This window comes from Stegodyphus dumicola, chromosome 4 (genome assembly GCF_044657685.1).
Source record: "Stegodyphus dumicola isolate Sdum_Otavi_A_Nest chromosome 4, ASM4465768v1".
NCBI lineage: Eukaryota > Metazoa > Arthropoda > Arachnida > Araneae > Eresidae > Stegodyphus > Stegodyphus dumicola.
The window spans coordinates 217,744,415-217,772,066 of NC_140771.1; the positions used below are offsets into that span (position 1 = coordinate 217,744,415).

Consider the following 27,652-nt stretch of genomic DNA (forward strand, 5'->3'; position numbering starts at 1 on the left):
GTAGCTGCTGCTTTCTGTTTGAATAAAACTCAATTAAAAACACAGAAAAACGTAGAGAAAGCTAATCCGATCTCGCAGCGAATTTGCTACAGTAAACAACAACAGTTTTCTAAGCAACTGAATTGAGATGTTTTCCTCCAGCTTTTAAAAGCTTTTCAAATGCACAAGAACATTCTCGTATTTTCTCGATTTTTCTGGATGGCGAGAGTTCAGTTACGAGATATCTATTTATTAAAATGTTAAATGCACGTGCACCTGTATTTTAAGTTTTCCGGCGTAGCTTTCATTTTCATTCGGCGTGCTGCATTGCACGGGAATATAAAACAATTTTAATTAAAAATTCTACTAAAAATAGCTAAATAAGCACAAAAACCGTAGCGATATAATTTTGATTGCTCGACAACGAGCTAATTATCGAAACACATTCTTCTTCACACATAATCATGGGCGCAATATATACCCCACAATTTTATACAGCGTATCACATTTTAGATAACGGTGTAGTTAGAAGCAAGACAAAGCAAAAATTGCGGCGAACCAGTGAGCGGCGAGGAAGAAGAGTTGAAACAAAATATCATATTTGGATCGCCGCGGTATTTTTAGCAAGATTTTTCGTTAATCTGATCAGCTAAGAATAATGCAGATTGGCATAATGCGGTTAAGATGGCATAATGTGGTTAAGGTTAAGGTGGCATAATCGGAATTAGTTTTCAGATATGACGCAGTTTTGAAAAGGTTATTACCACTTTTAGAATAAGAGAGCGGGAAGGGCCCAAATCAAAAGAAGGAATTAAGGCCCAATTAAAAACTAATTAAAGTATAATTCAGATTTATATACCTTTTATCTTACATACAAACACACGTATACATGAATGTGGTTATATTACCAACTTGCCTCGCAGGTTGTCAAAAATGCATTTCAGTTAAAGATTATAATGCCCATTATTAGTGTGATGTTTCCATTGCACATTCTTCCGATCCACATTTGATGGTCGTAATGCACATGTATTTGTTTGAATTTGCTTTATTGCTTGCTTTGAGGTTTAGTAATGCTCTCAACCACTTGTATTAATTTCCAGCATATCCATTAAATATTTTTTGTTTTATTCCGTGTTTCGCCTTTGTTGCTTATTTCTTGAACAGGAGGGTATTTGATATTGTTACGGATTTGGTATTTAAATAGCTAATGTTAGTTGAATTATAAATTAAATTGTTTTAATCCCCGTGCAGTGCAGCGCGTGACGAATATTAAAAGAAAGCTAAGACGGAAAATTTAAAATTTAATAAATAAACATCTCTTTTCGATTTCGAGAAAGTACTAGAAAATTCTCGCGCATTTTAAAATCTTATATAAGTGGAATGAAAACCTCTCATTTCGTTATTGTTGCTATTTGGTTAGTTGTTGTTTTAAGAGTTTGTTTAGAAAACTGCTCTTGTTGACTAAAGAAAGCGAAAGCGAATTAGCTTTCTTTAGCTGTTTTGAATTACGTTCTGTTGAACGTTTGAGTAGTTAAAAGATAACTACTGTGAGATATTGTAATACTGCACGAATATCTGAGGAAATTTAAGCATTTTTGTTGTGATAATAATAAATTTTGTTCATTTTTCATCGGAATTGTACATTCATTTCATAACGAACCCGTAGGCACGCAACAATATTATAAACTTCGCAATAAATTTAGATGATACGCATCTGAGTTAAAAACTGGAAATGAACGCTATTTACGTCGACTTTATACTCATAAAAATATTTTTAAATGTAAATTTCAACACAGATTGTCAGCTGTAGAAAAACCATTGCTACAGTTTTCGTATTAAATATTCTGGTGTAAATATACGAATTTTACTTAATTACACGAGTAAGACGAGAAAATGTACATTAGAGTTTTCTTAAAAGCGTTGTTGAAATAATAATTTCTGTAGAAAAACATGCTCGTGTTTGTTACTCATATCGCAATAGAAAGCTGTTTTGCTGACAGGTATGCATGTGAAAGCTGGAATTTTTATTCATTTCATTCATTATAAAAATAGAATGAAATATTTCATCCATACATTTGTCATGGCTCTGGAAATGTCAAATTTAATTTCAGATATTGATGATGTGAAAACAAAGGGAAAAAAATAAAAGCTACATCTGTTTATTAAATTGAAAGGAGGGAGGAGTAAACACAGGAATGTGAGGTTCAGTAAATATATAAATCAGGCGCATCACGTAACAGAAAGCATGGTAAGTACTATTTTCGTCAAGAGTAAGTATGATTTTTGTTTCTTTCTCCTCCGTGTTCTAAGTAAAAATTTTATATTTGATAACTATATGTTATTAAATGATGATAACCTTTTGATGTATAAATATTTTGCTTTTTTTGTAAAATACGAACAGAAATGTAGATTTGCCTTACATAATTGGTAAGATTGTTTTATATTCGAACGAATACCGTACTTAATTATGAACTGCAGTAACTTCTAGTAATCCTATAAGATCATTTGGGAAGTCAAACAAAAATATGATTTTTGCCTAACCGTTCTTGTAATATTTTTCAGTATTCAGAATTAATTCTGTACCGAACTTGTAAATATGAGCCTTAGATTACCTGTTTAAGCCTAATACATGATTCAAAATTAATACGGATTGGCTCTTGAATCCATTGCGTACACATGATGGAAAACGCAACTTAAATCTAATCAAACTCAAATGATTAAAAATATTAAGTGTGTTGTACAATATTTCATTACAAGAAATTTATTGAAAAGAAATGTTTATAGAAAACGCTCGTATTTCATTAAAGAACTCGCTGGAAATTATTCAGAGCTGTTTACCATAGCAAAGTGTTCCAGCAAACCCATACGGATCTTAATGGCTTAATGATGCAATTTAATCTAGGGTTATCACAGGTGATACTTTTGTTGGTCAGCATATTAAACATATCTTGTGGTAATATCATACAGAAAAGAAACGCGTTTGTTTTAAATACAGTCTACTAGTTCTATTAATCGTCGCCTTCTATTCTATTTGCAGAGCAACATGAAAACCTACGTATTACTCGGATTACTGGCAACATTTATCTTCGTTATTTCTGCTGAAGAAGCGAACCTTGATAATGATGGTGAGTATTTGAAATCTTTAATACAGCTCTGTAGCATAGTAGGTAGAACACGAATTGCCAAAATTATATAACTATACCAATAACATCAAATTCGTGACTGTCATCACTGGTAAATGCCCGACTCCTTTCACGGGTGCTACTTTGGTAGACGGTTGCACGGATTTTTGGCGATTTACGTTGGCGCAATTGTTGGCGCGATTTTTACAAAAGTCAGCCATCTTGAAAATCGCTGTTTTTACGCATAGTAAAGTATTCGAAACTTTAAAAAAAATAAATATCATTAACAGTAATGGATTAATTTTTTGTTGAAAATGTTGGTTAAGATGGCAGGCAAGTGTAAATAACATTTACTATGAGTATAAAATACTAAAGTAAGCTTATTATTACTTTCATATAGCAAAGAAAGAATAAAAACACCGCTATAAAAACATTGGGCCAACGTTTAATTAGATTAAAATATTACTGAAATTGAATATCGAATTAAAAACCATCATACCAACATTTAAAAGAATTATAATATTATTAAATTCAAATACTTTAAAATACGTTATATAGAATATTAATTAACATTAAAACATATGGACAATAATTATCTCAGCAATTTCTAAAAATAGTGTATTAATTTTTTTTAACAAAAATTGAAGTATACAATTATAAAATAAAAGAAAAATATGTACTTACATTTGAGTATTTAACCTGTTGTTCATTGATAAGTACCACAAAAAAAAATCAGAATCATAATTTAGATAACATCTTTGAAGGAATTCGAAGATATGAATTAAATTTTAAAACGGCGCGGAAGTGCACAAATTGTCAGTAACCAATCAGGGAGCTGCTTACAGCTCGTTAATGAACAAATATTCTATAGCCAATCAGAGAGCTTATTACATCACGGCTAGAATTAAAATTATTTAAAAATTCATACATAATAAAATCATTTTTTAAAAAAATGCAAAATTAAATTGTATTTTAATATTTAATGGCCATAAATAATGTTTAAAACATTAGATTAAATTTATACATATTAAAACGAATTACTTTTAAAGTAAGGTGACGTCATTGATTACATCATCCACAACATAAAATTTCATAAAATATGATAAACAATTCAATTTTTATTTCAAATAAAAATGCAAAATTAAACTGATTTTTAATATTTAAAAACCATAAATAATATTTTAAACACGGAATTTATGGACAATAAAACGCATTATTTTTAAAATAAAATGACAACAAAGTATCGGTTACCATAAATAACTTATCCAGCAATGGGTTTACCATAAGTTGTAATACTCGCCAAAGGAAAATCGCCAAAAAATCGCCAAAATCCGTGCAACCGTCTACCAAAGTAGCACTCTTTCACGAATTAATTCCAAGGGACCTATTTTCAAGAACCAATGTAATTATGTAAATTAAAATTAAAAGCTAATTTATATAGGACTGTTAATTATTTACATTAAAAAATAATAACTGCATATTTTTTCAAACATACGAAAAGAAGCAAATCTTAGAGTAGTAGTTTTTTTTTAAATTGTCTTCTGAAGGGGCAGAAAAAAAGGGCAAACTTACCATTCACCCTCCTTTTAACATAGAACAGAATTCATTTTGTATTCTAGATTGATTGTACGTTACGTTTCTGCTAAGATTCCTTAACATCTGCTTAAATTTTCTGAAATAATAATTTAAATGGCTTATTTGGGAAGATACGACACATGGGCTATAATCTGTAGAACTTTCAATGTGATAGAAGCTTACTATTTTATTTTACACTTCTTATCTTTCTTATGAATAAAATTATTCTTCTTCTTATTTGTACTTCTTACTGCTAGATACCTTAAATTCTTGCTATGTATGCTCGTTTCGGGGATAATTTGTGTCTCGTTCATATGAAAGATTATAATAATATTAGGGTACTGATATGGAAGAAACTCATGGTGTGTAGGAATTAATCCTATATTTATTAACGTTGTATTTATTTAAATTAATCAGTTATTTATGACTTCTACCTTACTATAGCTTCTCCTTTCCTTTTCCTCATCAGAATGTAAATTGAGTTAACAATAATCCAAGAATAAGATCTTAATCAAGGAATATAAAGTGAAAAGTAGCCATTAGTTTCAATTAGGATACAATGTGTCACAATTATGAAACTACGTTTTAATTTCATATTATATATTTACCATTTGTTATTCTGATGTTGCTCAGCCTACTTCTTAATATTTAAGCTATTACAAGGATGAAACGTAAATTATAATACTAATTATTAAGTTATACTTAGGAGCAGCAATTTCAATAATTTTATTAGGCATTTTCTCTTTCCTTTCTGCATGTCTTCGTAGTAACTAGCAGCACTCTCGACGCGTATTCGAGAGACCCGGAGCTCGAATACCGACGAGGGCATTCCGGATTTTTTTCAGTTTCCTAAACTCTAAAAAACCTTGACAAGCGGCGCCCGGACTTGATGACTGCATCCCTTGATCCCCAGTCGCCCTTTAAAGGGGGTGTATATAAGGTATTTTCTTTCTCCTTCCTGCATGCCTTCGTAGTGGAACTGAAAGCAAGCTCGATGCGTAAATCAAAGGTTCGCAGTTAAAAATTCTAGCGTGAGTATTGAGGATTTTCTTCAATTTCCTGACATGGAAAAATTCCTAATACTGTACAAGTTATTAACTGGAAAATGGGACTGAGTTGATTCTATACAAAGAGTATATAAAAGATATATCAACGTTAAATACCTCATGGACTTATGGCTTTGAAATGAATGATTAAATTTTAGTTTGAGTCGTAAAATCGAAATATAAAAAAAAAAAAAAAAAAAAAAACCTTCGCATAGCGTTTCAGAAAAAGTCCGATTTTGCGTCAGTATACCTAAGTTAGAACAACCGCTGTGTACAAATCTAATATATACCCTAAGTCACGCTTTCGAGACATGAAACACGCCAAGGTGAATTTCATCAATTGGTCCAGTAAAACTGGGGAAATATAGAACTATCCCTCTTTTCTTTTCTTTTCTTTTTCGATTGCGTGTATAGTTGTATAAATAAATTTGCAGGCATTAGTAATCATTTCTCAAATCAAAATGAACCTATAATAATAATTTATGTAAAATGCTCTAAATTTCCTAAAATTCCTTAAATTTAGTTAAATTCAATCAAAAACGTTAGAACTGGAGTGGTTCTGTTATAACCAACGTATTTTATTTCTTAATAGTCAGGTCGCAATAGAGCAATTAAATTCTAAACTAAAATTTAAAACAACTAAATTGTAACTTAATTATTGTTTTTTTAAATACGCAGTATAATGTGAAAGAACTTTAAGCTCGTAAAGATTAATCAGTTATCTTTATAATATATTGCTAGCTTGGAATATTTTGACAACATCATGAAAGACTTTTTAAGTAAATATTTGAACAAAAATGGATGAGTTTTCTGCATTAAAAGTAGGTATAATGTTACGGAAGATAAACAAAAACGTGATGCCAAGCTGATTCTATGAGCAACCTCAATAACATAAAACATAATTTAACTAAGTTTGGGTTGAAGCATTGCTTGTTTAGAGCACTTAACGATACAGGAAGAGAGGGAATGAATGCAAATTTTATTTTAACTGTTGGAGTATAGCGTTATATATGGCGTAATTCTTCATTTTTGATTGCATATTTTATTGTAGATATTGTTGTTTACTTAAAAACCCGAAATGTTTTAGAAATTTTATATCAAAATAGTCGATTAATTCTATTTGTTGAACGACATTTATTCTCTTCATGTCTTTGGGCCATTCTGATACACAGAGTATAAAGCACACAAAACCATATCTTCGCGCAACATTTCACACTTTCCATTATCATCATATGGAATTTGGATCATATAATAGTTATATTATGTAATATAAGTATTTAGAGAACTAATGCTGTATTTATTATTTAAGTATCAGCTATTAAGATGTTATTTAATTTTTGTTGCTGTTAAATAATAATCGTATAATTACTGTCAGGTAATATCTGTTAGTATCGATCGATTAAAACAGATGTGTTATTTTAGCATTTCGAAATATATTATTTAATATTGGATATTTATTATCTGCCTGTGTAAGGACTAAGTGTTCTGTACATACTCTTGGCAAACATAATGGTGACAGTATCAAGGTCCTGATCTCGAACAGTGAGCTGAATGCAGCTATGTTCTTGTGAGTGCTAGAAGAATTACAACGTACGAATGGTGTAAAAGACCCTTTTATTTAAATCACTATTTACAGTAACTCCCAGCTCGGGAGTGATAACAGAAAAATAATGACCCCGCTTGGGTCTAAACTGAACAATCAAACAATTTAAAGTAAAGCTTAAGTAGAAATTCAAATAGTCGCAGTTCTCAGAGCTTAAACGCGAGATTGGCCTATCTATGGTGCGTAGCAAGCCTTAGCTAAGTACTAACGCACTTAAATCACTTCCATAAGTATTAGATTAATAGCTCTAAGGCGTAAGAATTTAAATACTAACTAATCTGACGAACGTCTACCGAGCCGAAGTGGTCTTAGACTAAAAGCTCTCTCACACTTGAGAAGTTCCTCACTAACCTTTAAATACAAAACTTGGCTCCAACACAAATTAGCATAAAGCTGAACCGCGCGCTCATTCTGAAAGGAAGTTGAAATAAGAGTTTACAGGAAAGGGTAACTTAAAATAAAAAGAAATTTGGTTAGTTTAAATTAAAACCTTACACCTGAAGAATTCCTTTTTTACAGCTAGAAACATCTGCAGTTTAAAATGTTCTGTTTCTCGTTTCCCATTACGTTATTCTAATAAAGCATTTAGCATACACGAGGCTTGTAAAATGTTGTCATTCCGTAAAACATAAAACCTTTATTCAGCAATGCACCCGCAAACTATGTATGTAGCTTGAAAGACAGCATTTATATGATCCAGTCTTCTTTTCCATTTATGACACACATCATTACCTACTAGTTTGAAGAAGAGTGCCAAGTTCCATCTTTGAACCATCTATGAAGGAGCCAGACATTTGGCCTCTGTAGCTGTGTAGTTAAATTGTAGTTTCGTTTTTTTCCCCTGCAATATGTCCCAGAGTCATTGGGATGTATTTATGTCACAATGACAATACTTCTATTATTTCGTATAAGGAAATAATATAATAATAATAATAATAATAATACAGTAAGAGGAAACATCAAAAGCTTAAACAGCAATAAAGCCGCGCAACGCAGCAAAAGCCTCAGAACTCTTGACAAAATTGGGGAAAACGGGAAACCTTTGGTGACCGAATAACCTGCAGTCCAATAAGAATTGTTCTACATCTTCTTTACCATCTCTGCAAGCATAAAGTTCACTGGTCACGATATTAAAACGAAATAAATTATTTCTAGGATTCCCATGATTATTTAATTTTTCAGTTAATTTATAATTTGGTAAAATATGCTTACGCTTAAAATGCTGATAAATCTGTTGGGGAAAACGTCTTTATTAAGAAAAGACACAATTTCTTGTTAGAGAATTTCTTCGTAGAGGGCCCATATAAATTTAAATTTTTTGCATTTTTAAAACATGTCATGTGATTAAAATTATCATAATCTGAAAGCCCGTTTTATTTTATTCTTTCTTTAAAAATTAGAATGACAGGTCTACGGCCAGCTGTTCAGAAGATGTTTAGTCGTATGTATCTGTAAAAAAACAGCAGCTCTAAATATAATGCTGAATGGGATGCAATCAAATTAAGTTTGCATCAACTGTTCCTACTTAAAAGAGGGGGTTATGCTTTTATTTAACGTATAGTCCAAAAGACAAAAGTTTTAAACTTGTAAATCTTTCTTTATTTAGCCAATATCAGACCTTGGCAGTTCTGCCTTTCGGCGACAAGTTTCCCAGTATACGCTGGACGTGACTGGCTGCTGCGGGGTCGGTGTCTTGGTAAGCTCATTGCACCCCAACAGAGGCTCTTCTTCCAATCTTCCATCCTGACAGAGTGGGCATATGGCGTGGGCTTTGAGATAGTCGTTGCCAGTGCGCAACCTGACTTCGGTCACGGGGATTGGTCAGGGCTGAACCAGTCTTAGTCACGTAATTTTTGGAATGGGACCTTTTGAGAAATGCTCTGCCATTTCTTTCCTCGACACGCTTCTTCACTTGAGCTCTTGCTTTTGCTTTTAACCGAGGCTTCCATGATGTGTTGGTCGATGTTAGTGAGGCTAGAGCGTCCGGTTGCCGGACGTTTGTTTCCTTTTAAGTTAATCATCAGCTAATTCATCAGCGGATTCCAGCATGACTTGGAATCCATTGTAATTGGACGATTCGGCCATCATTGATACGTTTGGTAAGGATTTCACGTCAGTTATAGGTCTTACTGCAGTCGGTGGGTGTGTTACTTGCAAGAGCGGTGGTGGCTGCTTGCGAATCAATAAGGAACACTTTACAAATTTATTGTAAATCGAATATCCAATATAGGAAACTGAAAGTGTTTTGGATGAAAGGCTTACTATGGTCATCAGTTGAAGCATCATCAAGTTTAGATCTCGCATCTGATGCAAAGTAAACTATTAATTTTAAAATGTATCAGCGTATAATTTATTTCAGACGCTTTTCTATTTCATTAGCATCTTTTATTTTTGATATTCTGTGTGGTTGATATTAAATTCAGATTCTCTTAATATATAGCAAAAAATTATTTCTATTTTTATTTCGTTTAATAATTGGCAGACATAGATTTTAAAGTTTTTTCATTTTACAGAACAAGTCAGTGAAAAAAATAACTATTCATCATTTACAGTCACTAGCGTGCACTTATGATCTATCCGAATTCCATAATTAAAAATAACCACAACTTTTAAAATTAAGATGCGCCAATTAAAGATATTATTTATCTTAAGAACTAAGACAGAATTAGGGCGCTGATCATACTCATTTCCGCAGAAAGTATCTTCCAAGACTTCCAATTAGTTGCAGTTTGTCAGAAAAACGTATTTTCGTAAACGTTTTATGCCAGAAGTTTTAATGAAGTTCTACTTATCAAGACCTTAGTTAATGAAAATAATTACTCAGATATTGCTTTCTAGAAATGATGGAAATGAGGAAGCACTGTGAAATCAAAACTCCTGCTGTGAAATCAGGCAGCGCTGCTATTAATTTTATTTCCATAGCTATCTGCATAAAAGTCTGTTAAATAATTCGAAATAGGTAAAATATTATGTTTATATACAAGTTATTATTATATTTAAATACAAGGATAGGAAATATTTACAAAGTGCTATACGCTTTTGCCAAGATACAAAGAATAGAGGTTATCATGGCCGCTGAACGAGCTGGTTGCAAGGTTATTTTTCCCCATATGTAATATTAATATGCCCCCTACATGAAGCATCCCTCCTCCTTGGCAGATAGCCCTGGTGGGCTGTGCCCTAGTCAAATAACCTAAAAAGGAAATGAGTACTCGGCTTTCATCTGAAGAAAAATCATAAAGACTCTTTTAAAGACAGGTGGTGCCATGGTTGCAGGCGGTATTACATGCGGTGCCATGGTTACAGGCGGTATTTATCGATGAAATATTGTTTTTAAAAATGTCTTTTGATCGAATTTGTTTTTAACTCGGATTGTTAGTGAATAGCATATATAGTAGTAGTAGTAGTAGTATCAGAAGCAGTAGTAGAAGTACTATTTATTATTATTTATTATTGGCAGTAATATTGTAGAGACATTAGGTTAGTTGGAAAAGCCGGAGAGATGAAAAATTAGCAACGCCTTCGCCGGGAATCGAACCACGTACCTCTGGAATATCGGCCCAGTGTGCAGAACCACTACTCCACGAAGGCATGCTAGGAAGGCGGGAGAAATACCTTATAATATTAGCAGTAGTAGTACTGTTTCTACTATTAATTACTACTATTAATATTTTTATTCACCTATAATGTAATAATGTTATTACAAAAGCTAATTAAATTTTTTCTTTTAATTCAAAAAAATAAAATTAAATTGAAATAAAGTTAAAATAAACCCGAGTATATAGTTTGAGAAAAGACAGGTAATGGTGTAGAGCTCTTAGGTTATTTCGAACCCGGAAAGATGAAAAATGAGCAACACCTTCGCCTGGAATCGAACCACGAACCTCTGTATTATGCGCCCAGCATGCAGACCACCACACCACGAAGCATGCTAGGAAGGCGTGAGAAATACCTTATTTACTCCCCCTTTTAAAGGGCGACTAGAGTTTTAGGAGACCCAGTCGCCAAATCCTGGGTGTGGAGAATCATCATTCACAACTTTTTTAGTTCGGGAGCTAGTGTAGAGACATTATGTTATTTCGAAGCAGGAAAGATAAAAAATGAGCAACCGCCTTCTCCGGTAATCAAACCGTGGACCTCTGGAATACGCGCCCAGCGTGCAGACCACTACACCACGATGGCATGCCAAGAAGGCGGGAGAAATACCTTATAATGGAAACAAAAACATTAATCACATGGTGTCTCAAATGTTTATTTAATGGAAGGTTGTATTTTTGAACAAGAAATTAGGCTAACATTAATAACAGTAACCACGATGCTGAAGAGGATGGAATGGATCCTGGAGAATCAGATTTTGATTCGTTTCAGAAATATAAACATTGCCATAAATGTAAACGCAGGTTCTAAATTTCAAATACAAAAATTAAGAAGAGAATGAAAGTGTTAATACGGAATACTTTCAGCAATGAGACTAGTTGCTATAGATGATACATCAATCAACTCTTACATCACTCGAGTTTGCTTACATTCATGGATGACGCTGATTCGCGAATTATAATTTAAATATTTTGTAGGGAATCTCGCGTTAATCAATCATTTATTTTGATTTTAGTCTTTATTATAACTTCTCCTTTATGTATTCCTTCCCAAAATGAAACTTAGTAGTGAGTTTCGGATATGCGACGGAGAGAGTGTATAAGGTATTTCTCCCACTTTCCTAGCGTACCTTCGTGGTGTAACGGTAGCACGCTGGGCCGGTATTCCAGAGGCCCGTGGTTCGATTCCCGGCGAAGGCGGTTGCATATTTTTCATCTCTCTGGCTTCCAAAAATTCCTAATGTCTTTACAGTGGTGCCCGAACTAAAAGGATTGTGGATGATGATTCTCCGCACCCAGGATTTGGCGACTAAGTTCCCTAAAACCCTAGTCGCCTTTTAAAAAGGGGAGTATATAAGGTATTTCTCCCGCTTTCCTAGCGTCCTTCGTGGTGTAGTGGTTCTGCACGCTGGGCCGGTATTCCAGAGGTCCGTGGTTCGGTTCCCGGCGAAGGAGTTTGCTATGTTTCATCTTGTCTGTTTTAAAAAAAAATCCTAATGTCTCTACAAGTGGCGCCCGAACTAAAAGGGTTGTGGATGATGATTCTCCGCACCTAGGATTTGGCGACTAGGTCTCCTAAAACCCTAGTCGCCTTTTAAAAAGGGGAGTATATAAGGTATTTTTCCCACTTTCCTAGTGTCCTTCGTGGTGTAGTGGTTCTGCACGCTGGGCCGGTATTCCAGAGGTCCGTGGTTCGATTCCCGGCGAAGGCGTTTGCTATTTTTCATCTTTCCTACTATAAAAAAAATACCTAATGACTCTACAAGTGTTTCTGGCATCTCGTACGCCCTATGTGTCAAGTTTCCTGCCAGCTATAACAGACGTGATTATTAGGCTTTCTGATCTCTCGCTACAGAAACTTAAGTTCTGATATGATAGAGTGACTAAGTCAGCTCCTAGTATAGTATTTAATTGTATAGTGCTTTACTATACAATTAAATACTATACTAGGAGCTGACTCAACATTCAAGTTAAATTAAACTGTTCTATTTATTTTGCATCACCACGAGTTGTGATCATTGTAGCATAAGAGCGTGCACCTATGTTCCTACTTGTGTTAAAATTAAAAGATTATTTCAACCTTTACAAGACTTTATCATTGTTCCCAGACACAGCGATAACTCGCTTCACATCTGTTAAGATTATAAGACTTAAGTACTGTTACGAGAATCAAATAACCCTTTCATCATAAATTTTCTTTATGGGAAAGTTGTGAAACACTTTTGCAAATATGATATGCCGTTAAATTTGTAGCCCCTAATTCAAACAATTCCTGTTTTAAATATTTAAATACGTTTCCAGAATATTTGTACACCATTGCATGTATGATATTATTTGCTTGATAACGTCAGAGCCCATTATAATTGAGAAATTAAGCTCAGTCTTTACTAAAAGCACAACGATCATTCATTCGAACGTTAGGTTCATGCTACTTCTATGATGCTATAATGCATTTGTCTTCACAAGTGCGGAGGACACTAATTCTCGAAGTTTATGAGAAGACTTACCGAGGCAATTCATAAAGTCAGTTCATTTTAGAACAAACTTAGTTGAAACTTGATTCGTTTAGAGATACCTTAGGCGATCAATGATGGCGTGTTAAATACGTGCACAGTTTTGATGAGATTAAAATTACAAAGAGATGCTTATTAGTATAATTCACATTACATGACTCATATGTATTTAATCATACTTATTAGTACTGCATTATTGTACTCATTAATATTCATACTTATTAGTATGAGCTTTAATGAGTAATATTCATACTGATAAGTATGAGTATTAATAAGTACGTAATTAATACTCATAATTATTAGTACTCCATTTTTGGACATCCTGCATTGATGTTAAAAATTAAAATTTGACTATTTTCATTCACATATCACTATCTCCAAATAAAATTATGTTTTAATTCATGTTTCCGTAGTTAAGATACGAATACAGCAAGCACAAAAATTAATATTTAAAATAAAAAGCTTGAAACTGGTGTTTAAAAATTAGCAAAAATTAACAACTTTGAATTTGTGTGTGAATTCCATAAAAATATAGGCTGAAATATTTAATTTAAACTTGATAAGATTTTTAGTTGAAATATTTAATTTAAACTTGTTAAGATTTTAAATATTTAATATAACTTTCTAGTATAAAACTGACAAAACCCACTACAAAAAATTAATTAAACATATTTTAGGTAACCTTTCATTTACACCCACATTTTGCGAGAAAACGAGTAATAATAAATAAGTGTGTCCTGTTTAACATAATTTACCTCCTAATTAACATAAATATCTAAAATGTGTTAGACATATATTAATATTTGAAAATGTTGTTTGCAAAAATCTTTCAAATGTTTAATATTTCCTCCACATTCACTTTAATTATTTTGAAAAGTTCATATGCAATAGTCAGTATCTTTCCATAATGAAGTACAAAAGCAAAAGTTTTTAACTTTACATTAATTTTTCGAAAGAATTTCTTATATTATTTCTAAATTTTCGACTCGTTACGACTATAAATTAAGTCTGTTTAAAACTTCATTTGTCTATGTTTTCAAAGTACTTTTGTTTTCTAATATACAATAAACAGGTACGTAGAAATTAATTTACAACTTTACAAAAATATCAAAATGTAAAGAGCCAAATTAAATTAACATTGCAAAATGAACATTCTTCCCAACAAAATTTTATACGCTCAATTGATATATATTTGCTAAGTACTTAATTTATTACAAAAATTTTATATAAATTAATTAACGAAACAAATATGACAAATTTCTGTCAGTTTATTTAGCTTACAATATAGATTTTATTCAATGCTATTTTAGTGCGAAAATAAACCTCAGGAGAATATAAATTCAATACCATTCAAAAAGATGTATTTAATTAATTTGCATTTTTTAATAATTTGCTATCGGGTGCTGCTAAATGTTTTCGAATAAATTTTATTTTTGATGCTACTTATATTTAATTAAATTTCAACTTCAATATTTTTTGTAAAGCGTCTTCCTGTCAGTTTATACTTTTACACTATTAGAATCAAATATGTTCAACTTTAAGAATTTGGATTACATTACATTATTAACTAATAGGTCGCTTAATATGTTGCTATTGTGGTTACTCAAGAGAATTCACAAGCTCCTGGTATAAATGGCAAGATTTCAAACGAACAAACACAGCTACAAATCTAGTTTATTCAGTTATCAGTTTATTCAATCATGAAATTACAATTTCATGATTGAACAGCAATTTATACAGCCTAGGACATTTTCGGAAATGTATTCATTAACAAGTCCGATCTAGGATCAAAAGAATTTAAGAAGGAAAAAAATCAGTTGATCTCTCTCACTTGCTTGAAGCAATCCAGCTTGTGGAAGGTTTATTTCTTGGGAGAGTTTTAGTAGCTGAAGCTCATCGACATCTAAGCAGGGTAATGAGGTCGAATATTGTAAGCAAAACTGTATGGTTTATTCTAGAGAAACTGCTATTTTGATGTCAGTTCTGCCTCGTAACTTCTTTTTATATGTCAGCCACCAGCGGAATATATATTAATGTAAATTAAATTTAAGTAGTGGGCGCATTTGTAATTAAGAGAGATGATACTTTCGGTAAATCGCCATAAAGCAATCTTATCCTCGAGGAGACCGTCTGTCTATGCTTTAGATTTCGATGAGTGATTTCTTGTTTTTCTTATCCTTTAAGATGATCCTAGTTAATTAGGTATTGAAATTTTCCGTTTTGTACCTACTTATGCATGCATTCATATTTTAAGATCTCGCTAGAAGTAGTAGATAATATTCTTTAATTTGTTTTTGGAATTACAAGGCGTACTTTTAATAAATCATTTAGATCCGTTCAATTATTTTTTTGTAATGTTTTAAGCGTTCTAAATTTCTAGTTAAGTGCAAAGACAAGAACTCATTGAAAGGTTAAATAAGAGAGAGCTTAATATTAGCTTAGGCTTACAAGAAATATTTCTTGTAAAACATGGATTAATTTTAGCTCTTAGAATTAAAAGTTCCTGCGTCTCTATAGCCTATCAATTGCCATGATCCCCATTTGGGGATTTGTCTTAGAGGAAATTTGGTAACTTTAATTAGGTTGGCAACAATGGTTACTTTTTGTTTAAACCTTTCTCAAGCTTTTGCAAGAGGTGTTGAGATGTAGTTTTGTTAAATGAGTGAGCTGGAGAGTATTAGTTGTGAGAAGTAAAATTTTTGTGAGTTTCAAGATTTCAGCATTTTAAAAACGCTCTATATCATATTATCTATATCAATTTCCAGTCTCTATGTAAATCTAGACACCCAGAAATAAATGTAAATTGAGAGAAAAAATTTGGCAGTTAATGGGTTAATAATAAAGTAATAATAATGATTGTATAATGGCAACATGAAATGCGCTAGTGGACGTGAGCCCAGTGGGTTTGCAAAGTGACTTCTTTAAAACCTATAATAATAATAATAATAATAATATTGCAATGACAAAGCAAAAGAATGTCGATCTATTGTAACAAAGATCGTCCACTGTATTATATTCACTATTTGATTTGCTACGGGAAAGGAACTGGGAAACCCCGTTAGTTTTCAGTTTGATAGCAAACCGTTTAAAATGCATTTAATAGAAAGTGGGATTTATGAATTTCACCTAATGTTCGATTCTGGCATTTTCATAGGAAGAAAGAAATCATTATTGTTTTTGTAATTTTACAATACTGAAAAAAAAATAACTTTCGAACGGAAGGAAAAATAAGCTATTTCTGTAATCACGAAATGAACAGTAAAGTTTTCAAATTAATTACTATTATTTTAAGAAATGTAATTTAATTTTGCAGAAAGTATTGATGAAATGAAAGTGGATGATCTACAGGATCCCGCAGGAGAAGTACGAGAGGAAAAAGTATCTGAAGAAACTGAAAGATATTCAAAGTAAGTTTCAAAATTGGAAGAAAATTTATTATATTACAAAGGTTATATTAGAAAACTGTATTCAAAACAATAAGTTCATTATAAAATCTTTGCTAATTAAGACAAAAAAAGACGAAAACAGGATATATTCGGAAATTGTCAGGATACAAAACTTATTTGTGAATGGAAGCGAAGGCGACTTCAGAATTAAAACTTGCTTAAATATATCTGTTTGGACTTAATGAAGTCTTTCATGTACCGAAAACCAGCAGTGTATTTTTAATTTTTCGAATCAATTGATATCTTAGCGAATTTAATTCAGATAATAAACAAAAGTTCAAATTAAATTATAAGTTTATGAACTAGATCAATTAAAATTATTTTAATTATCGTTCTTTCGTTAAACTAAAGCCAAAGAATTTTCTGCTTTATTGTTAGCCGCACGTAGAATTATCAACAACTTTTAAGTTCTTGATAATTCTACAACTATTGCATGCGATTAACTAAAGGCATAAAAACCTTAACCGGAAGGTAAAATAACATAATTCAATCATTTTTAAAGCAAAAAAGGCACAGTCTACCAACATATAAGAATAAACGAAACTGAGCTCACTGAGCCAAGTAACAGAATAGGTTTATATATATATACTTTTGGTGCGGCCGATTGCAACCAAAAAGAGAGGTGCATAATTTTATAATTCGTTTGGTGAAAAAGAGTCCTTTATTGTTGTATCCATACGTACAGATGGCACACAAAAACATCGTTAAATTACGTTCGATAGCGGTCAAAATGAGTATGTTCTTTGAAATATGATACCTGGAATTTTTCGTGATTACAATAGCTCCTTTAGTTCGTAAAAGGAAGTAAAATATACATATATATATAATTTATTAAAACCTTCTGAATATTGAAAAGACATTTAGGCCCAATTTTAAAAACTATTTATTTCTTTTAACAGCCAAGTTCGTATTTAATTTATAAGGAATATTTTCTTCTAGATTTTTTACACGGTTACTTTTAATGATAAACCGTCTGGTTAATTCGAATTCCCTTCTTTTAATTTTCTCGAAACTAATGACTGCAAACGATGTATTGTCGCAAACAATTTTTAACTTATTCGTAATATTTCAGTTTTAATTTACGTCTTGCGAAAAATAATTAATTTTATCAACATTGCTGTTTTCTATATTTTAATATTCTAGATGGATCTATTAAAATAAAAATCTCGTTTGAAATAATTTTAAATTTTTGCGCCATCACTTGGGAGTTGCTTAATTTAATTTGCGATATACTTTTAAAAGTAATAATTTTAGTATTTAAATTACTGTTGAGTTTAAGTTTGCAGTTTTCAATGGCTCTTTAAATTTAGTTAAAAATTTTCTCTAAGCAATTTTTCAATCAGATTACCTAAAGATAACCAAAAGCAATATAATAAACATATTCTGTTCTATGGAAAATCCATTATCTTTTACTCAAAGCGAAAACAAAAATTAGATTTTTGACGTAGCTAAGAATGATAACGCAGTTTTCCATAATTGGTTTCTGGAAACGATTACAAAAAGCAGAAATGCACGCTAAAAATCATTAGCGGAAAGCTTAAAGATTAACTAGATTTTAGAGAAAAAATCTCGCAAGCTGAATGAATTGATGAGATGTTATGTTCTGTTTCTCAATACCTGTTGAAGAGTAATTATTTCATAATAAAAAGAGTTGTATCGGAGAAAATTGCAGCACTTTGCAGAGTTATAAATAAACAAAGACTTCAGTTTAACTCATTTCTTTAAAAATTTATATCTTCTAATTTTGCTGTTTTAAAATTTCCATTTATAGTGTTATTCACGCACTTTACTGAAAATTTAAATAAATATTTGTTGTTAATGGAAAGCTGACTATCAGATTTGAAAGAAAACTAATCTACTTTGTAGAGTCAATAGGTTTTTTTTTTTTTTTTGGAAGTAGGAGTACATAAAAAATTAGCGATGCCCTCGTTGGGAGTCGAACCTAGATCTTTCGAGTACGCGGCGAGTGTGCTAACCATTACACCATGAAGGCTTGCAAAAAAAGAGGACCACGCGAAGAACTGCAGAAACAGGGAAGAAAATGCCTTATAACTTTACTTATACTTTATAACTTGTTCTAAGACTGAAATGCAGTGTTACATTTTAAGTCTCGACATTAGATAGACTACAGTACTAACGGAAAAATATAGTGACGTTAATTAAAATTATTAATATATAATTATAGCATAAAAAGTTGTAATTCAAAATTATTTTATTATAATTACAGCAATGCCAAAAGTATTGACTATAACACAAAAGTGTAGTTTTACCGATAGAAAATGGTAATTTTAAAACAAAAATGCGGTTAAAAAAGAAAATAACAAAAATACTAAAAGTAACCTAAAAAAAAGTTATCTTAAGAAAACATATACCACAAACATAAACTGTTGGTAACAAGAAATGAAAACAGGTAGAGGGGGCTAAGTGCCATTTTCCTTAATTTATTATGGAAAAACCTAATTCAAATTATGACTTAAAATCTTAAGGTCACATACATTTTTAAACTGTAAAATTGTGTTAAATTCAAAATCAAACACAATATCAGATATTCTTAAAGTATAACAATAAAGATTTAAACTTAGAATTCCGCATGCGTTCAACGTAATTTTATCAAATGTTTCGTGGAAGATTTAGGAAAACTGATTCATATTCATGCTACACATGGATAGAACCACGTAAGTTAGTACACGAATCTTACATTGTGTTGGTAGTGTGGGAAAATGACACAGTTTTCAGAGATAATTAATATTTTTACATTATAGACTAAAAACATTTGGTTTTGTAAAAACAAAAAAAAACCTTATTGTAATTAAAAAATAATTAAAAATCTCTATAAATTCACATATCCATTAAAACTATACAAAAATGCAGTGTGAAAAGTTTATTTAAAATTTTAGTACATGGATTTTACGATTCTTGTACTTTATGTTAAATAATAAAAAATTTAGATAATCTTGAATTATATATACATATACATAAAGAAACAAAAAAGAAAAAAAGAAAAAAAAAAAAAAAAAAACTTGTATTTGGTTAGTTTCTAAATATAGTGCGGTATTTTTGAAAATTGCCCATCGTTCCTTAAAGCATTTTCAAAAATGAAAATTTACTGCATTAATATTATTTATGCACGAAAATATTTTACCTTTTAGAATATTCATTCTCAGCAACGAAGATGCATAATGCGTCGATACTATTTTTCTTTTCATGCGGCAAAGCTTATAAACTCGCTGAATTTACAACCAAAAACTATCAAGCATTAACCAGATGCGATCAAACGTTTCGGTTCAGCTGTATGAATATTTTTTACTCGCTACGTGGTGTGTTAGGCTCTCCGAAATGTATTTATTATTAGAAAATATAACTCCCCTTTCTACGTTTAGCGTATCATAAACCTGATATTTATGCCGCGAAAGGATAATATTATATTTATAGTGCAGATGTTACCAAAGATAAACATATGAATTTAATTCTGCTTCTTTAATACTGAATTGCTTAGATAATCCGCTAAGACGCGCTTTCAAAGCCATAAAATAACTAATCCAGAAATTAAACGAATTCTGACCAGCATTTTATGCCTGGTGAAAAATAACATTCAAATAACTAAACTGTTTTGTTTCTGCTTTTTATTAGTGTGCTTTAACCAGTTGCCGTAAACTTTAATGCACAATGATAAAAGGACTGCCATTCTTGAAACCACTTTCATTTTAAAATAGCAGCATTAAAGACGTAAATCAAAATAGAAAGCTCTTAAAAAAGATGAGTGCTACTGAATAAATTATAAATTCTTTTTTTGGATAAGTTCAGTTGTTTAGAAGTGTTTCAGTGTAATGAAAATTTGGGACATACATATTGTGGCTGAAAAGAACTAATATATAATACTCATTTTTATGTCATGGCACATGAAGATTTTAACTCTGAAAAGTATTGTCCACATTTTCCTGAAACTTTTTATGAGTTAGCTTCGTAACGTTGTCTTCTTCTCATAAAATGTCTAATGTTAATCATCCACAGAAATGTACTTTTCTCTAAACGTTTTGAAACCCCGACACTATATGAACTTTAACATTATTATAATTTTAAAATCTATAACAGCTGCAGTAGCTTAAATCAGTTTTAGAACATTTCTGGCTACGATCCCTTTACCATACAGATTCTTTCAGAAATTGTTGATTTTACACGACTATAAAACTGCTGTTTCTTGTAAATCAAAAACATCGTGCATAACCTGATAAAGAAAAGAAGAAAGCTGATATTCTCATGGTTCGTTACAAGACAATGTTAATCTGAATATAACTTTTCTTGATTATTGATTCGCTCAAAATCTGTAAGATGACTGCATGTTGTACTTTTGATTTCCTAGTGCTTAACTTGATTCCCCTATGAATCCTCTTCTCTGCTTATTAGTCATGGCCTTCGTGATGGTCTGGAGTCAGAAATTACTGAAATTCCATTAGCGAAAAGTAATGTATTCCACAGCTTCTGTGCACTTAAAAGGCAAATGTCACGAAACTGATTATCGCTTTGTTACACAAGGTAGGCTTGAAAAAAACAGTTACTGTCAAAGTTCCAAACAAATAAGAATTTCAAGAATATGACTGAAATACTTAATTGACTACAAAGATAAAGTTTACATATTTATGGTGCAAATTTTCAATCTGTGACCGTTTTATAGGTTCTTGTACCGTTTGTAGGTTTTCTGTGACCGTTTTAGATTTCAATCTGTGACCAATCTGTGACCGTCACGATTAATGTGATAGTCAAGTTCTACCGAAACACGTATCGATATGTCCATATCTAGACAGCAGTGGCAATGCGTTGTTTAAGATCATCCAAGCTTTCAGAAAAAAGAGGAGCAAAACCTCACTTATTAATGCCTTTCCGCAAGAAATAGTCACATGTCATATGACTAATTCTTGTAGCAAAATCCGGACTTTCTGGTTGCGGACATGGCATAACCGTGTTCCAGTCTATTAAATGGGCACTCCAACACTGAATCAGAATTTCTTCCACACCGTGTTATAAAACGACGCTGTTATACAGTTAACAAATTTCTGCTTATTCAAGCACACACTTACTACCTGATAAGGGGCCATGTTGCTGAATGACGTCAAGACTGTGTGTTATTGACGTCAAGAAAACAAGCCAAAGGAGGTTTTTAAACTTGAAGTCGTCCTGTACAAAAGAGTCTAATATACTTTCTGATAAGGAAAAGATATTTCTACTTTTTAAGCATTTAATTTGTCTATTTCTATAAATTTAACCCTGTGTTTGTAGACAAACGCGAAATTTACGTATAGACTGACTGACGTGGCAAATTTTTATCTTTTCCCCATCAGTTAATGTATAACATATGTAAATGTCAAGAAATAATGTCTATATATTACAAGAAATATGAATTTTGAGAGTAAATTAAATTCTACTCATTCATTCATTAAAAAAATTCTGTATTATCGAGTTAGCTATAATTCCTATTCTACCAAATAACTTTTCATAAATCAGACTGAAAGATTCATTGAAAGCATTGGATTTAGAAAAATATGCAAAATAAAGCAATTTCTTTCTCTTTGGAAATATTATCCTAATTTAATGAAAAATAAACAAGGATCTACTAAGTACTTACAAATATGGCTAAAGATACAATGAGTGTCTATAAAGCTACTGACTGCTATTCAATTTAGGTTCATGTCCTGAGAAAATAATGGCTGCATAAATGCTTCAGCGGTTTTTTCCATGTGTACCTTAACTGCGAAAAGTTTTCTTTGAACGTCTTTCAGGATGGCAACCTCTGATGAGGCAGAAAACCCTGGATTGCTTTGTTACAGTTAAACAAGCAATCCAAATGAAATTAGGCTAACATTTATTAAGAAACGTTACTATATTTGCTATCAAAATCTATCTAATATCCAGACTTGATGAGGCAGAAAAACCTGGAGTGCTTTGTTACAGTTAAACAAGCAAACAATCCAAATGAAATTAGGCTAACGTTTATTAAGAAACGTTACAATATTTGCTATCAAAATCTATCTAATATTCAGACTTTTCCACCAATCATGCCAGTAACAGCAGAACCTCCCATTCATTTTTCCATCTGATCAACTATAATGTCATAAATGATACAGTGACATACAGATGACTACAGATGGTACAATTATTAAATGACATACAGAAGAGAAATGGTTTCATCATTGTTCATTGATTTTATATACTTGGTAATGGTTCTGATATAAAATCTAATCTTTACTTCTTTAATTTATTTATTTAAGGATCATTATACGGGGCTCATATTTTATCAGGTTCAGGTGGAAATGTAGTGGGACACCCAATGTTTACTATAAGTAATGTAGGTATAGTCCCATTACACTTCGGTTTATTTTTAAGTTCATATTCAAAAAAATACATAGTATAATATAACACATAATACAACAGTATAAACAGTATATCATATCTTATCAGCCAAACTCTAAATAACAAAGGAGAGACGATGAGGGCTTTATGTTACTTTATGTAGTTGTGAAATAATAGTATAACCAGGGTTGGCCAACCTTCATGTCAGTAAGAGCAGCCCGTTTGAATTCAGGAATGTTCGAGAGTCGCATCTAGATTTTCTAAAAGCCACACGTTTAGATTTACATCATTACAGAAGTAGTGGAGGAGGTTTTAAATAGAAAGAAATCCCTGATAACTTTGTAAAAAGAGTCTAAACTAATTAATTACTTCCTTTTGGACATTGAATAGTTTTAGTTTACCATATTTCCTACATATATTTTGCATGAGCCGCACAAATTGCCTGTGAGAGCCGTATCAGGCTCGCGAGCCGCACTTTGGCCACCCCTGGTATACACAAACGTATTCAATGCATTAATCAGTGAACCTTGAAGGAAAATGTCCTCTGAGCGTTCACCTTCTACTTCGGTGCGTTGCTTGAGGTGATGTTGAAATTCTGTAAATTCTCAACATGTCCTGTGAAAATCATGCGCCTTACGGCCGACGGCAGTCTTCAATTCGTTCATCGTTCGCAAATGATGTACAGAAACTCTGTGCAGGTTCCACTTCCGCCGCAATATCCACTGAACGTATGTGAGAAAACCCCTTTCGATAAAGACTTCCAGCGCCAAAATACGCAATTCTAACGGTACACTAATTGCCTGACCTCTAGCTCCCCAAGGATGTATAGATACGTCACACATGCTCACCAGCATTCTGACAGAGTTATCGGATCAAATTGGTTAAAACAATATACGCAATCCCTAAACTACATAAAATCATTATTACCCCATCAATTGAGAACAACTGACTTCAGACATTAAATATTTCACTCTTTATTCCATTCTTCGATTTTGTAAGTTACCTTCATATTTCACGTTTGTTTATTTTGAAGATAAAATAGTTGTACTTGAATTTACTATTTCGTAAATACCAGAATACATGACAGTGTTAAGTTTCGTTATGTTACAAAGACATTTATGACCATGTTTCCTAGAAAATGTTACCAATCTTCAAGGTTTTCATATAACATCGCTAAGGCTTGGAAATTAGTGTTGGTAAAAGTTTTTATCAATCAGTTTCCCCTGAATAGTTTAGTATGCTTTTCAAATTAAGCAGTAGATAGCTTTTACTAGTAATGCAAATTTGTTTTGAGAGTATATGCGCTACCAGAACAAATTAGTTTTGACAGCATTTAAGCTGAGAGTTTTGAATTTTAATGTGAGTGAGCTTTTGGTAATCATGTGTGTTTAGTTTTTGCCACCTCAATTTAAAACTAATATTCAGGCTTCTGCATTCTCTGCTTTAAACACACGTGCCAGTAAAAATCGAACCAGCTTATTTCTTATTCTAGTGAATGTGTAGTATTAGATTATATTACAGTTTGAATTTTATTGTCTGTTATTGCTTAATTTAAATAGTCACGAGTGGTGAGTTTTCCTGTAGCACAAGTTGTGATCTTCTCTTCAAATCAATTAAAATAAAATTTACTTTAAACCTTCTTCAGTACATTATTTGATACATAGCGATAACTCGCTACCTTGTCTAATAGAGTCTGCAGAACTTACTTTTAGTCTCCTATTCTACATCTTAATCATTTATATATTTATTTTACTTTTTATAGTATCTCCTTAACTAACGTAGCGTTTAGTTTACATGATTAATAACATATCTAATAAATAATTTTCATAAATGTTCGCGCTTCTAATGTAAGTAATAAAATATATTCCTGACGTCATACATTACCCAATAACAATCCTTAGTGTTGTCCAATGTTTCAGAAGTTTTGCTGATAGTTTTAATCTGTTTTTCTTCTTATTGAAGGACTGAAATAAAAACTCTAAGTAAAACAAGCAATCCCCTTAGTTACCGCGATGATGCACGTAAAAATAATTAGATTTACTGAAACAATTTGGAAAAGATAGAAATGCTTCAATGAACATAAGTAATAATGTAAAGCATAATTCTGAAACTCGACTAATATAAAAGTATAGTTTCGTAAAAAATAGTAACTAAGTAATGATTAGAGAAATATTACATGATTATAAGTATTTTTCTAAAGATTACCATATTCGTATTCATACGTTTCTGAAAGAAAAAATAAATTCAACACCCATTAAGAAAATTTAAACTATGCAACTTCTTTTGATTATTAAATTATGAAACTTACTTTCGGAATGTTTGTTAAACTTTTTAATCATTTATAAAAGATTTTTCATTTCAGACATTTAAGTCATAATAAATGCAGCTTTATATAATTCGGTCACTTTTTGAGATTCATGATCAGGATTTTAAGTTTCCCGTCAAAAGACTATAAAATGAATAATTTAAAATAGATAATACAAATACCAGTTGGTTGATTAATTAGTTATAATAAAATCGTAATAGCGATCTGTAGCAAAACATCAACGGATTTTGGAAACCGAGGAAATAAGATCTACCCCATCTGTAGGCAATGTAATGCTGATTATTTCACTCCTGGGCATCTTCTCACCTGTTTGGGACTTGTAAACGAAGATCTATTGAAAAGGCCTACCTCTGTAATGGAAATATCAACGCCTTTTGAGCTCATGGATCTGGTCTAGCCTAACGGCTAACCAGTTAGGATCAGTAGCAACAATAACAATAACAGTTACCTGAAATGTTACGTTATCTCAAATCTAATGAATCGTTATCATATTACGCAACTGTTCAAACGTTTACCCCCAAGGAATGCTAATAGTATTTTTTCCTAATATCAGTGGTCATTAAATTTCATTTTAATAAATAATAATGTGGTTCAAAGTTAAATTAATTTAATTTATCTCTAACGTAAATGATCTGAAATGTTTTTCGAAGTTATTAAACTCCAAATCATCGGAAGATTTAAGTTTTTTTTTTTAAATTTTAATGGTTATGGTACGCTAATCACAATATTCAAAGTAATTTTCAGTATTTTCAGATAGTAACATTTGAATCTATAAAACATTTGAAAGACATCTTTTTCTTTGTTATGTTTCCTTTAAATGACTAGAAGACACAAAATTTACTATAGCTTGCATCATTATAAAAGTAGTGTTTATCACAATTTGCACTATTACACTTAATTTACAACTTGAAAATTAGAAGAATATTATTACACTTAATTTAAAATATACAATTGGAAGTCTAGGTTTAAAGGAAATGAAAAGTTTAGGTTAGTTGGAAATCTTTCTGAATTTTCAGCATAAATTTTATCACAGATAGATTCTTCTTTTGTTTTCCACTTAGAGTGCATCTACTTTATATGCAAAAAATATTTCATTTTAAATCTCTGCGATACACGTTTGCATTACCGAAGCAGGAAAAAATAATAAGTAGCGACGAAAAATCGATAAGTGCATTGTTAATCAAGACAATAACGAGAGCGAGTATACTTCTCATTAAAGTTTGGATGCTACTTTTAACAATGGGTTTTATGCATATGTTCCACTTTCACTCATCAATAATATATTTAGATACAGGTCTCAAATACTTCGACACAAAATTCAAAGAAAGGAATGAAATCGTATTTCAGATTTAAAAAAGGCTGCCACAAGTTTTATCACAAGCAGTAAACTTTTTCATTCTGCGAGTTAACCTTTCTTCTTTTACAAGAAGAGTCTGTGCAGTAGTAGGAAGTAATCATTTTTAAAAATGGTAAAGAGTATACAAGATATTTCTTCCGCCCTCTTAACCTGTCTTTGTGGTATAATGGTCAGCAGGCTTGGCGCGTATTCGAGAGGTGCAAGTCCCGGCGAGGGCAATGCACATTTCTTCAATTTCCTGCTTCAGAAAACCTAATGTGTCTACAAGTATGTTAATGAAAGGACTTGATATTAACGTTAAATAGTTCAAATATGTATATTAAAAGAACGCAATTACAAATGTATTTTATAGTGGTATCTTGAATTTATTTATTTTAGTTCTATGCTTTTATACAGTTTTGAATATACAATTAAAAAATGTATTTTCTTTACAGCAACTTTTGCCGAAAGAGTGGACGAACCTGTGGTAAAACAACCCCAAAACCAGAAACTCAGGCTTAAAACAAGTGTCATATTTCTGTTACAATGAAATATATGCCAACTGTTTATGCTCATTAAATATTTACTCAGGAAAAACGGAAATAATATTATACTCCAGCACTAATATTATCTGTAAACTAATCTTTATATGTATTATTTGCAATTTTTCTATTTATTGCAATGATCTATCAAATTGATTATGTAATATAAATTAATGAATGATTTTGAATTAAAAATATTTGCACTCTGAAAACTGTTTTGACT

The 27,652-nt window shown here is 31.5% G+C and overlaps 1 long non-coding RNA gene across 1 annotated transcript; it reads left to right on the forward strand.

The window, feature by feature from the left end:
- Nucleotides 1–2,208: 2,208 nt before the first annotated feature.
- Nucleotides 2,209–27,641, forward strand: LOC146997822 (uncharacterized). Its single transcript, XR_015040880.1, has 4 exons — nt 2,209–2,227; nt 3,017–3,104; nt 16,748–16,841; nt 27,343–27,641. It is a non-coding gene; the product is annotated as an uncharacterized LOC146997822 (long non-coding RNA).
- The last annotated feature ends 11 nt before the right edge of the window (nt 27,642–27,652 follow it).